Source organism: Bombina bombina, chromosome 5 (genome assembly GCF_027579735.1).
Source record: "Bombina bombina isolate aBomBom1 chromosome 5, aBomBom1.pri, whole genome shotgun sequence".
Taxonomy (NCBI): Eukaryota; Metazoa; Chordata; class Amphibia; order Anura; family Bombinatoridae; genus Bombina; species Bombina bombina.
In genome coordinates this window covers 861,643,194-861,655,748 of record NC_069503.1, presented here as the reverse complement: position 1 = coordinate 861,655,748, position 12,555 = coordinate 861,643,194, and positions in this window count along the sequence as shown.

The window sequence follows — 12,555 nt, the reverse complement described above, 5'->3', positions numbered from 1 at the left end:
CACTTAATGTTTATATATACACATATTGTACAAAAGAATATAATTATCACACTTAATTTCAAGAAATTATATGCAACACACAAGTCCCTGAGTCAATATTTAACATTCAATAAGTATAGAAGTCTATATATAATATGGATGTTTAATTATGAAAAGTATCTATTCCAACTTATAACAAACTTCTAAGTGGCAATTTATTCTACCTCCTCTAAATATTTGGATAAGTAGAATTCATATAAGAAACTTTGTATCTGTGAATAACACTTATGTCTTTTTATTTTGAGAAAAAAAGAAAAGGCAATCAATATCACTATATCAGAAACTTTTTTTCATTGGACATTCGATAACATATGATACCCACTGACATATCAGACCTGAATGGGAACCTAAAATAGAGAACTACCTGAAAGGGAACTACAAAACATCACTATACCAGAAACTGAATTTCATTGGACAACCTATAACATGTGATCTTCACTGACATACCGGACCTGAAAGAGAACTTCAAACAGAAAACTACCTGAAAGGGAACTACAAAACCGGCAAAAATGATGATATCTACAGAAATGTTATATTTTAAAACAAACTTATAGTTTCTAATATAATTTAATATTGTTTTTTATGTTTTTTTAGATGTTTATTTTAAATTTACAATTGAAATTTTGAATCGGGTGTAAACCAGCTCTCCTCCAATGGGGAAGCAGGTAGCGTAACTGACATTTATTTAAAGGCCGCCTGTGCAGCGGAAAGGTATGCTTTGGTTTGTAAAGCACTTTTATTGCTCTTGAGAAAGACGGCTGGGACCGTTGAAACGCTTTTGCGTTAAAAGAGCCAAATAAAGACAAACTTTTTTACTGAATCTGTGATATTGTCTTTTCATATTGGGAAGGAGCCGGTAACCTGCAATATACACTGTGAGTAGATATTCACCTTTGTATGGTGTATTGTCTGATATTTCAGCACCACTATTTTGCACCTAGAGTTATACAACCGAGGAAGGAAAGGAAGATACCAACGACTGATACAAGCTGAACCAGTGCCTCCAGCTGGCACACCTGATATATTCACACAGACCTTGGGAGAGACTGTGGGACGGCTGCGGTTCACCAGAAGGGGAAAGTATTAATACATATTATACACCTGTTTGCATGTAATATGAGCGCAACCTGACAAGCGCAAAAAGCTTACTTCTAGCACAAATAAAACTCAAGCTGAAGCGTTAACTTGCGCTCCACTGATAATCTGGCCCATAATCCTTGTTTGCTGCATACTGCACAAAATAGCTTTGATGCAAGGAGATAATGTAGAGCTTCATGTTTCTGATTTTTTGAAAGAAGATAGCATAGTGATTTAATGGCAACCAGAGAGTCTACAGTAAGAGATGTTGAGTCTCAGAACAGCCTTTTTATTTTATTTCTCTTAATTTTTTTTTTTTTTTTTTAAAAAAAAGATTTTTTATGTTTAGGGCAATAGTTATAATTTGATAGCATTGTTATGAAAGAGATTTTACTAATCAAATTTAAGTTAGAAAATGCTTCTGTATATGTAGATTTCCTGGTGTGAAGGAGAGACATATCCATAACTATTAATAATATTTTTTGCTATGTAGTATAGTACTACTGTCTTGACCTTTTATGTCGTCAAGCTCCGGCCCCTTAAACCCACAAAACACCCCCATACCATCCTTCCAACAACCACCCTCATAAATAACAGACAACAGACTTAGCTTTGGTACAAATTGGCCGCAGCCCTTTATTCAATAAAACTTTGTAAAAACTTTAATAACTCGATAAATAAAAGTGCAAATAACTGTAAACATTTTACACATCAACCAACAGCGGTGCTAGTCCTTCTTGATTTCCATATCTTTTAACTATGGCCGTAATTCCTTTTACTGGACCCAACCGTGCAAGTGGTTGGGCCCGTCAGCGATCATCCATATAAGTTTCTAAGGAACCCCGTGCCCTTAGAAACCCCCATCTTGAATTCCCCCATGGGAATGCAAAATACCACCACACTTAACCATTGGCCATAATTGTTCTGTAATTTAAGGGCTAGCACCCCCGCCTTCCAACTGCGACAAAAACCTAAAATGACAAATAAAAAACACGCCTCTCACACAAATATCAGGAACGGGTGGGAGGGAGATGTTTTCTCTACTCCTACAAATAACAATCTGCTGGTTTTCCCGCTCAGCCCACATCTTTAACACTTTGCCTACAGCACCTCCTATAGCACCTCCTACCCCATACAGGGCCTCTTCCTCCCAAGGTCAAAGCTCCCTCCATCTACGCTTTGCTGCCTCCAGGAGCCACTTGACCTTTTATGTCGTCAAGCTCCGGCCCCTTAAACCCACAAAACACCCCCATACCATCCTTCCAACAACCACCCTCATAAATAACAGACAACAGACTTAGCTTTGGTACAAATTGGCCGCAGCCCTTTATTCAATAAAACTTTGTAAAAACTTTAATAACTCGATAAATAAAAGTGCAAATAACTGTAAACATTTTACACATCAACCAACAGCGGTGCTAGTCCTTCTTGATTTCCATATCTTTGAACTATGGCCGTAATTCCTTTTACTGGACCCAACCGTGCAAGTGGTTGGGCCCGTCAGCGATCATCCATATAAGTTTCTAAGGAACCCCGTGCCCTTAGAAACCCCCATCTTGAATTCCCCCATGGGAATGCAAAATACCACCACACTTAACCATTGGCCATAATTGTTCTGTAATTTAAGGGCTAGCACCCCCGCCACCGACTGGCCTGACGCCTCAGCCCAGTCCCGCCAACCCTCCAACTGCACACAGTGCCTCCTTAAAATTAAAGATAAACAGCTGCAGACCAAAGTCATTCAAATGTCCCCCATCGGGCAGATAGAACTCACCCACTTCAACCGCAGCTAAGTCTGAGTAGTCCACCACCACACCAAGTTTCTGCACAAATGTCCCCATGATCCTATTTACTAGACCCCATGAGCCGTCGATTAACATCCCCTTGACAAATTTTTAAGCATTCAACACTTAAAGAATACACAGACACCTTATGTTTGAAAAATACTGGCCACAGCCCGTTTAGTAAATAACAAGTTTAAAAGACACCAAATACATAACTCCTTAACCATGTAAACTCAGCCAACTATGAAGATGCTAGCTCCCAAACTTAATTCACTAACCTCCCTTTACTTGTTGACCGGGCCGTATATAAATTCACCTGGACTTAAATAAGCCCGTTTTTTACAAACCCCAAGCTCCAAGGAACACCGTGTCCAAGAAGCTACTTAACCTGCTCGCCCACCCCATGGGGAGGCTAACCCACCACACATTGCACTCCACGCATAAGGCTGCAACCAGCTTGTTCAGCTCCTGCCTCCTGGTAAGGCCATAATGGAGCCATTCCATCCTCCAACCAATCTCGTAACCATGGTAGACCATACAACGGTTAAACCCTGGAAAAGCTCCCAAAAACTTCCCCAAACCACCTTAATCTTACTCACCAGGCTTCCCTGAGTCAACCAAAATCATTACCCTGGCCTGGACCACTAGTACCCCCCTATACTGGAACAATTCAGCGTAAACCACCACCGGCGGCAACATGCAAGCCAATATGGGGGCCCCGTACTCCAAACCCTCCAATAGTATTGCTGCTTATCAAAAACCCAGGCTGGAGGCCCTCCTTCTCAACCAGAGCCGCACACCAGGGACAAATAATTTTAAATCGGCCCACTACCCACATGTTTACCAGACCTACGGCAATCTGAACGGAACAACCATAAACAAATGAAACACCCAAATACTAGACACCCTCCAACAAAAGAGCCTAGAATAACCTCCACTTACCCACACCTTTTGCCACCAAACTCCCTACAGCAGCTTCAGTGGCTGCCCAAATTCTCAAGGAAAATGGACACTTCGAAACCGTGGTAGCCACGTGCCACATAACCCAGCCATATATCCCAGGTGACAAATCAGCAGGAGTCCCATCCTCCACAACCCTTGTAGCAAAAAACCCCAACACCTGAATTGACACCATCTCCAATGCCCCTAACTTAAATCAATTCATTCCATTCCGCTCAAAATTTTATCATAGGTGAACCCCGTTTTCGTGCTATTGAAGCCACACCGGGAATACTCTCCCCCACTCCGTTCGCCCATGGCGAGAACTCCAAGGAGCGATGCCACCAGAAATTCGAAAATGCAATGGCCAGTGAGTTATAAAACCAGGGATGTGTATCGCTCCCATCAACCCATGGAAACACAGCCATTGCAACCCAACTGCCCTAACAATTCAATGACCGTGTGATTAGGGGTGGGGGGGAGCAGATACTATGTCCCTGCTGACCCCACCCCCCCAGCTGTCAGTGTGGACAACACTGACCCATACTCAAACATGGCCACCAGCACTGGAATAACTCAAGAAAACTAAATCATCACCCATTCTACCCTTTCCATTTTGCTGGACATTTAGGCGTGCACTAAAAGAACCTCATCTCCGTCTGTAATCAAACCTTTGACCCCCAGAGCTCTGCACTCCATTAACAAACATAATAGTAAAACTAAGAACATAATCACTGATGGTAGTCCTTCCAACTTATCAATGCTAGGTATCCCCACAATCTTCAGCCATTCTACAACATCATCCCTGATGCATGACAGACAAGGGTATTGGCCGGCCAGGCAAATAGAAACCCATACAGGATAACAAGTATCACCTTTCAGCTGATTCCATGTATTAAAGTGGACATATACGGTGTCTTTATCTTATCTGCAGGCATAATCAGATCTCATTACTGTATCACATTGTGTACAGATACATGTGTCTGTATCTTATATCTGTAGGTATAATCAGACCTCATTACGTTATCACACTGTGTACATATACATGTGTCTTTTTCTTATATTTGTAGGTATAATCAGATCTCATTACTGTATCATATAGTGTACATATACATGTGTCTTTATATGAGATCTGTAGGTATAATCAGATCTCATTACTGTATCACACTGTGTACATATACCTGCGTCTGTATCCCATATCTGTAGGTATAATCAGATCTCATTACTGTATCACATTGTGTACAGATATATGTCTATATCTTATATCTGTAGGTATAATCCGATCTCCTTACTGTATCACATTGTGTACCTATTGGCCACAAACTGATCCCCATACTTGTATAGAACAATGTGAAATTAACACTTTATTACCCCATCTCCTCCTTACCCCACTGGGAGTGCAATGTCCACTACAAGCTATGTCAACACATTTTGGCCTTGATGCCAAATCTAAGGATGGTTGGGTATACTATAGTGGAATTACCCTTTTACATCAACCTATATAAGGGTAATTGAAATACGTGTGACAATTCAATACATCCCACCAGGCAGAGTGGACCCCTGGGAAAAACCACAGGTGAAAAAACACCCTGAGTAAAATGTAAAAGTATGTTAAATACTACCAATAGGATCCGACGCCGACCCGGAAATCCCCTCACCAGAGGAAATACCACAATCATATTAGTGATCTCAAAACAGTAAATTCATAGTTGCAATGCAAGATCCGAGTATCCTCCGAAAGAGGGCAATATCCAATCGCCATACACATATATATATATCATATTATCCACATCATCAGGTATATACAAAGCACCAACAGAGCTTGCAATGCTATAAAGTTAGTCTGAACCCAAGGTAATTTTTTTTTTTTTTTTTTTTTTTTTTTTTAGAGATCAAACTTTTAGAGGGTCTGCACAAAGTTTTACTGCTGCAGTCTACCCTTAGGAAGATGATCTACAACCCTCTTGGCTTATGCTAAAACTGTACCCTATTAGTGTCACATTATACTACCTAACATAAGTAATGGTGCCACCGACAGTGCTGTGACCCCTTTTGTAATGAAAGAGATTGTAACATCTGAACTCCCATACTCCATACAATGAAAGAATACCCACCATATCATGATGCACATCCTTCAGAGGAATAAATTGGAAAAAACCTTAAAGAATAATTCTCGAATGAGAAATTATTGTATGGACCACTTGTCTAATGTATATACTAAATCCTATAAATTATAGAAATACATTTATATGACAACCCATACACATGATTATATCCACCAAAGGAAAGAAAACATAAAATTATTTTAAAGGCACAGACTACATCGTGTTTTCCATTATTTAAAAAACAAACTAGATAATCCCTTACTTGTACCCAAGTTTTACAAAAAGCCAACCGGAATAAAATATGTTACCTTTGTGATTATCTTATATCTAAACCTCTGCAGGCAGCTCCCTTATCTCAGTGCTTTGACAGTCATGCAGATTGGCCACTCATTGCCAACTCCTAAATACCTCCACGGGAGTAAGCGCAATGTTATCTAAATGAAACCCAGTATGTAGTTCTGTCTAACTGTGTCAAACTTTCAAATTGCTCTGAGCCAAGAGGTGGTTCCAATAGTTTAGAAAATTAGTTTGAGCCTACCTAGGTTTAGCTTTTCAACATTACCAACAATGGAAAAGGCAAATCCAATTATAAACTTCCACTAGAAAGTTGTTTAGAATTTTAAGCCACATCCAAATCAAGAAAATGTAATTATTATGGCAAAACTGACCCTTAATGAGATTATAAGCAACATACAGTTAACCACCACTAGATGGCAGACAAACAAATGAAATCTTAGAAAATAAGCAAAACTGTTCTAAGCCCTGAATGTAGAGCAGAGAGTGAAACCAGCACACCATGACAACAAGTAATAAAGTTAAACTGACACTGTATATAATATGTATATCCCCTTATTGGTCCCAACCAACATGGAGATAAAAAACAACAAAAACGAAAAACTTCCCATCTGAAAGAGAAAACCTCCTGGTAGCATAGGGTAGCATACCCCATAAGGAATATCATCTACCTCCCCTTAATCAGCCACTGTTTTTATTTTTACTAACTAAATGCAACAAATATATACCCCCCACTGATCCAGCACAGAGCGATATTGCGCCAAAAAGGACGAGCGGCGGGAAGGTTAACCCCCGCCCCTGGATCTCACATAGCAAGTGCTCCCCATACAGTCAAGCACAATAAACCTGAAATTTAAGTAAGGCGCGGTTGAAATATGTCCCATAACATTTAAGACAGCATGCAGCACCATGCCCAATGTAAACAAAATCCCCTATGACACGCACCCACATGCACAAGTATAGCAGCCAAACTAATAAAAGCACTGCAATGGCAGCGAGTGTTTTTTATGTCACCCTGAGAATAAAAAGGGGGGCATGTATCCCACGTGTCAGTAACCAAACTGTAAGCTAGTGATGTACCGGGCAATCTAAGGGAAAAGAGGGGAGCATACTCTAACTGTAACAACAAGCAGAGCTGCATGAAATCAATTAGGAGCCGTTTCTGTCACTGGCCCCTCAGTTAAACAGCTCTGTATCTCCATAAAGGCATATGGTCTGTGCAGCCCTAATGCCCCCAGAGTCACTACTGCAAATACTGGTGCACCTCTAGCACATATTCAAACACCCCAAATCCTCAGACTGCAAATACTGGTGCACCTCTAGCACGCAATCAAACACCCCAAATCCTCAGACTGCAAATCCCCGTGTTCTATGTCCCAGCACTAACAACCCCATGCACGCCACTAACATCCTCTTACCGCTCTCAGTCTGCTGCTCCAAACTAATCCTGCGAGAGACAAGACAGACTCTCCAGTGCTGCAAAGGCTGACGCTGCAGATTCAAGCACGGACCCAGTGCAGGGAAAAACCCCTCCTCATTAGAGACAATAAATACCTCGCATACCAACTCAGCAGTTGAATGGAAGCACACTGTCAAATGTCCCCTTATCAGTCAGGCACTAAAGGCAGAAAATACAATAACAGCCGTGCCTGTGGGGGGAATAACAGCCAGTCACACTAATCTAAACTCTTCCAAATCAGATACTGTCCCCGAGCTCAAGGAGTGGGATTAACCCCTAATGTGCTTAGACCCTCTACCCATGAAGGATAAGCAATTACCTTAAGGGCTCCAGCTGCAGGGGCGGGATCATGACAGACAAGACAAAACTTCTTGCTGTCATGAAGAAGATGTTTTCTCTACTCCTACAAATAACAATCTGCTGGTTTTCCCGCTCAGCCCACATCTTTAACACTTTGCCTACAGCTCCTCCTATAGCACCTCCTACCCCATACAGGGCCTCTTCCTCCCAAGGTCAAAGCTCCCTCCATCTACGCTTTGCTGCCTCCAGGAGCCACTTTTTTATTGTCTTTTTACTTATGGCTGATTCAGAGAAATCACAAGTTTCTCTCTTTGTCGACAAACATCGAGGGCCCGATCCAATATAAATCGTTGCCCGCAAAAGCCGGCGACGCCAATATTTGCGCAGATTTGGTATCCTATATACGGCATAACTTAGAAGTTACGCACGTATAATTCTGCCTTCGCCCGTCGTTTTTTGGCCCATAGACTGACATACAAAACACACGCAGTTTGGTATCCAATATACGGCGTAAGGACTTACGTGCACAGATTTCAGAAAATCTACTCCATTCTCATCTCACCACAAATTACAGCAACAGGAACCCTTGCACTGACTTAGAAACCAACGTAACTCTCTGAAGGCCTTACAAATGCATGCTTAACAATATACATAGCAGCAGCTTGATCACAAATAGTTAACCTCTTAAAATCATTTATTATTCCTGCCCCTGCAAGTGTGTCAAACCAATTACAAACAGCACAACCTCTCACCTGTAGCCTTAAATCACCTGCCAATACACACCCTCATTAGCCACCATGTTTCCCTTTCAATATATTGCATTCAGAGTGAGACAGCGTCGTGGGGCACAAGGGGTGCTGGAACCCCTACAAGCCCCTGTTTTGGATGGTATTCCTGCTGCTGAGGTCCCTGGTCATGGTGCTGTAGCTGTCCCTGCTCCAGCTGCTGCTGCTGCCCTCCCTGCTCCTCCTGCTGTTGTCCCTGTTCCTGGTGCTCCCAATGCTGCTGTTGCTGCAGCTGGCCATAGGCCAGCAGGGCCTATAAGACGAAGGCATCAGCAGAGGGGAAGAGCACCAAGGATACACAGGTTAGGGTCACCCTGTTTGGGATGACAGAAGTGGAGGTCAGGGAAAAGTATTGCTTAACTTCTGCAAGCCTCATTAACCTATATGAGGTCTTGAAGGATGATATTGACCCTCAAGCGTATAGGAATCGAGCTCTGACTGGTATGCAGAAGCTGTTGTGTGTTGTACACTTCCTGGCAACCGGCTCATACCAGTCAACAGAGGGGCTTGTGTCTGGCCTAGCGCAGTCTACCTTCTCCAGGATTCTAGGGGAGGTTTTGACTGCTCTAGATAACCAGACACAACGATACATTCATTTCCCCCGTACCCCCCAGGAATGGAACCGTCTTAAACAAGGCTTCTATCGACTGGGGGGTATTCCCAATATCATGGGGGCAATTGATTGCACACATGTGCGTATCGTGGCCCCACATGAGGAGTCAATCCTCTATATTAACAGGAAAGGGTTTCACTCATTGAATTGCCAGATGGTCTGCGATACCACTCTGAAATTCTTACATGTTATGCAGGCTTCCCGGGGAGTGCACATGATTCCTACATCCTGCGCCAGACCTCCTTATTCAATATGTTTGAAAATAGAACACTCTCTGGAGGATGGCTGCTTGGTGAGTACCTTCATTCTGTCTGTATATTTCTACTAAAGGGACACTAAACACAAATTAATTATCTCATGTTTCAGATAGAGAATACAATGTTAAACAGCATTACAATTCACTTCTATTATCTCATTTGATTTATTCTTTAGATATCCTTTGTTGAAAAAATAGCAATGCACATAGATGAGCCAATCATATGAGGCTTCTATGTGCAGTCACCAATCAGCAGCTACTGAGCATATCTAATATGCTTGTCAGCAAATGTTATCTAGAGAATGGAGCAAATGATCTAATAGAAGTAAATTATAAAGTTGCTAAAAATTGCAGGTCCTTTTTAAAGGGACAGTCTAGTATAAATTACACTTTCCTAATATGCTTGTCAGCAAATGTTATCTAGAGAATGGAGCAAATGATCTAATAGAAGTAAATTATAAAGTTGCTAAAAATTGCAGGTTCTTTTTAAAGGGACAGTCTAGTATAAATTACACTTTCCTAATATGCTTGTCAGATCATTTGCTCCATTCTCTAGATAACATTTGCTGACAAGCATATTAGGAAAGTGTAATTTATACTAGACTGTCCCTTTAAAAAGAACCTGCAATTTTTAGCAACTTTATAATTTACTTCTATTAGATCATTTGCTCCATTCTCTAGATAACATTTGCTAATAGAAGTAAATTATAAAGTTGCTAAAAATTGCAGGTTCTTTTTAAAGGGACAGTCTAGTAAAAATTGCACTTTCATTATTCAGATAGGACTTTTAATTTTAATCAACTCTCCAATTTACTTCCATTAACAAAATGTGCACAGTATTTTTATATTTTAACTTTTTGAGTCACCAGCTCCTACTGAGCATGTGCAAAAATAATGTGTATGCATTTGTGAATGGCTGATGGCTGTCACATGGTACAGGGGGAGTTGAAAAATACATAACTTTTTAAATTGTCAAAAAAAAATAATGTGGATTTTAGACTAAGTGCTATTGCATTGTCTTGTTATCTTGCATTTGTTGATTATGAAAATCTACTGTGTTGACTGGTCCTTTAAAATAGAATTTTGGTCTAGACTAATCCTGGCATAAAAGTAGATTGCTTACAATGCACAAATTTAATATTTTGGTTAAATATATCTTTTAAATGAAATCCATGTTATGTCCCTTTAAGCACATGATGTACCTGTAGTAATCAGAATACATATGTTACATGACAGGTGACGCAGGGTACGGCTGCAGACCATGGCTATTAACCCCCTTGGTGCACCCCATTACAGAGCCACAACTCAGGTACCAGGAGGCCCACATAAGAACAAGGAATGTCATCGAAAGGAGCTTTGGCCTATTAAAAACCAGGTTCAGGTGTCTGGATGTTACAGGCGGAGCACTACAGTATAACCCCAACAAAGTGTGTTCCATTGTCAATGCTTGCTGTATTCTACACAACATTGCTGTGGACACACGTTTGTTGGGGGACATTGACCCAGAGCAGCAGCAGCAGCAGCTGGTTCCTGTACCTGAGGATGTGGACAGGGGGACACTGAGGGGGAATGAAGTGAGGGATTATGTCATCCCGGAATACTTCACCTGTAAGTTACTTATTCATAAGTACAGTAAACCGTAACATTCACATGTATTATGATGTTTGACAGTACCTCACCAACCATTGCATGTGTATATATCATGTCTTGCAGAATTACATACTTCAGATTTCCACTGCATGTAAGTGAAACTACTACATCCCAACCCCCTTCCCTTAACAACCCTAATTACTGTATATTTCTCATTTGTTTCATTCATGTTTAGTTCACTATGATTTATTGACTATCATTAAGAATGATGATAATGGATATTTATACCTTATGTTCACACCTTCTGTAAATACATTATTAGTTAGATATACCCATGTGTCAATTTATATTGGATGTGAGAAACCTTGATTTACATCTTAGAAGTGAATATTACTATATGTACCCTTCGTACAAAACTATCTGATGTGGTTTATAGAACAGGAATATGTCATAAACATGATAATAATACCTTTTTGGGCCATTTCAACACAGGTATTATTATATGTTTTAACAATATTACTGTACTAAAACAAACCTCACATGGATGTGGATGACAATTATATGGTAAATAACAGAGGACAAGATTTATTGTCAACTATAAGAATATTTATTTGCTTTTGGCCTTCTTGGATGAGGGTTGTGATGTGCCTGGAGTGGATCTCCTGGTTCTTCTGGGTTGTGCGGATTCCGATGATTTAGCTGGAGTGCTGGCCACAGATGAGAGGCTGGAGGCAATGTCCTGCTGGTGTGTGAAATGCACCACCAACACACCCAACAGTTGGTTTTGTTCCTGCCATCTGTTGTCACTTTGCATCTGCATGTCTGAAATAACTCTCAGCATCTGAGATTGGTACTGGACGATACAACTTAAAGATGCTGCCATGTCCCGTTGCAGCTCAATGGAACGCTGTAGTAAAGTCTGTTGGCTCCTGTAAAACCTGCATTGGTCTCTCTGCATTCTCTCGCAGGTTGATGTGAGCCTCTCCCAGGTTGATGTTTGCCTCCTCTGGAGGGCAATGTATTCGTCGCCCATGGCGGAAGTCAGAGGATCTATAGGCTCTTCCCCAGCAGGGATTCTAGGCGCAGGTTCACCTCTAGCTGCTGTTTCACCTTGAACATCCTCAGCTGCTGGTGCTGCCTGAGGGGGGATCATAGCTGGTGCTGCCTGAGGGGGGATCACAGCTGGTGCTGCCTGAGGGGGGATCACAGCTGGTGCTGCCTGAGGGGGGATCACAGCTGGTGCTGCCTGAGGAATGCTGACAGCTCTATGCTCCTCCTTAGATGCTGGAGATCTTCCAAGCGAAGCAGATGGTG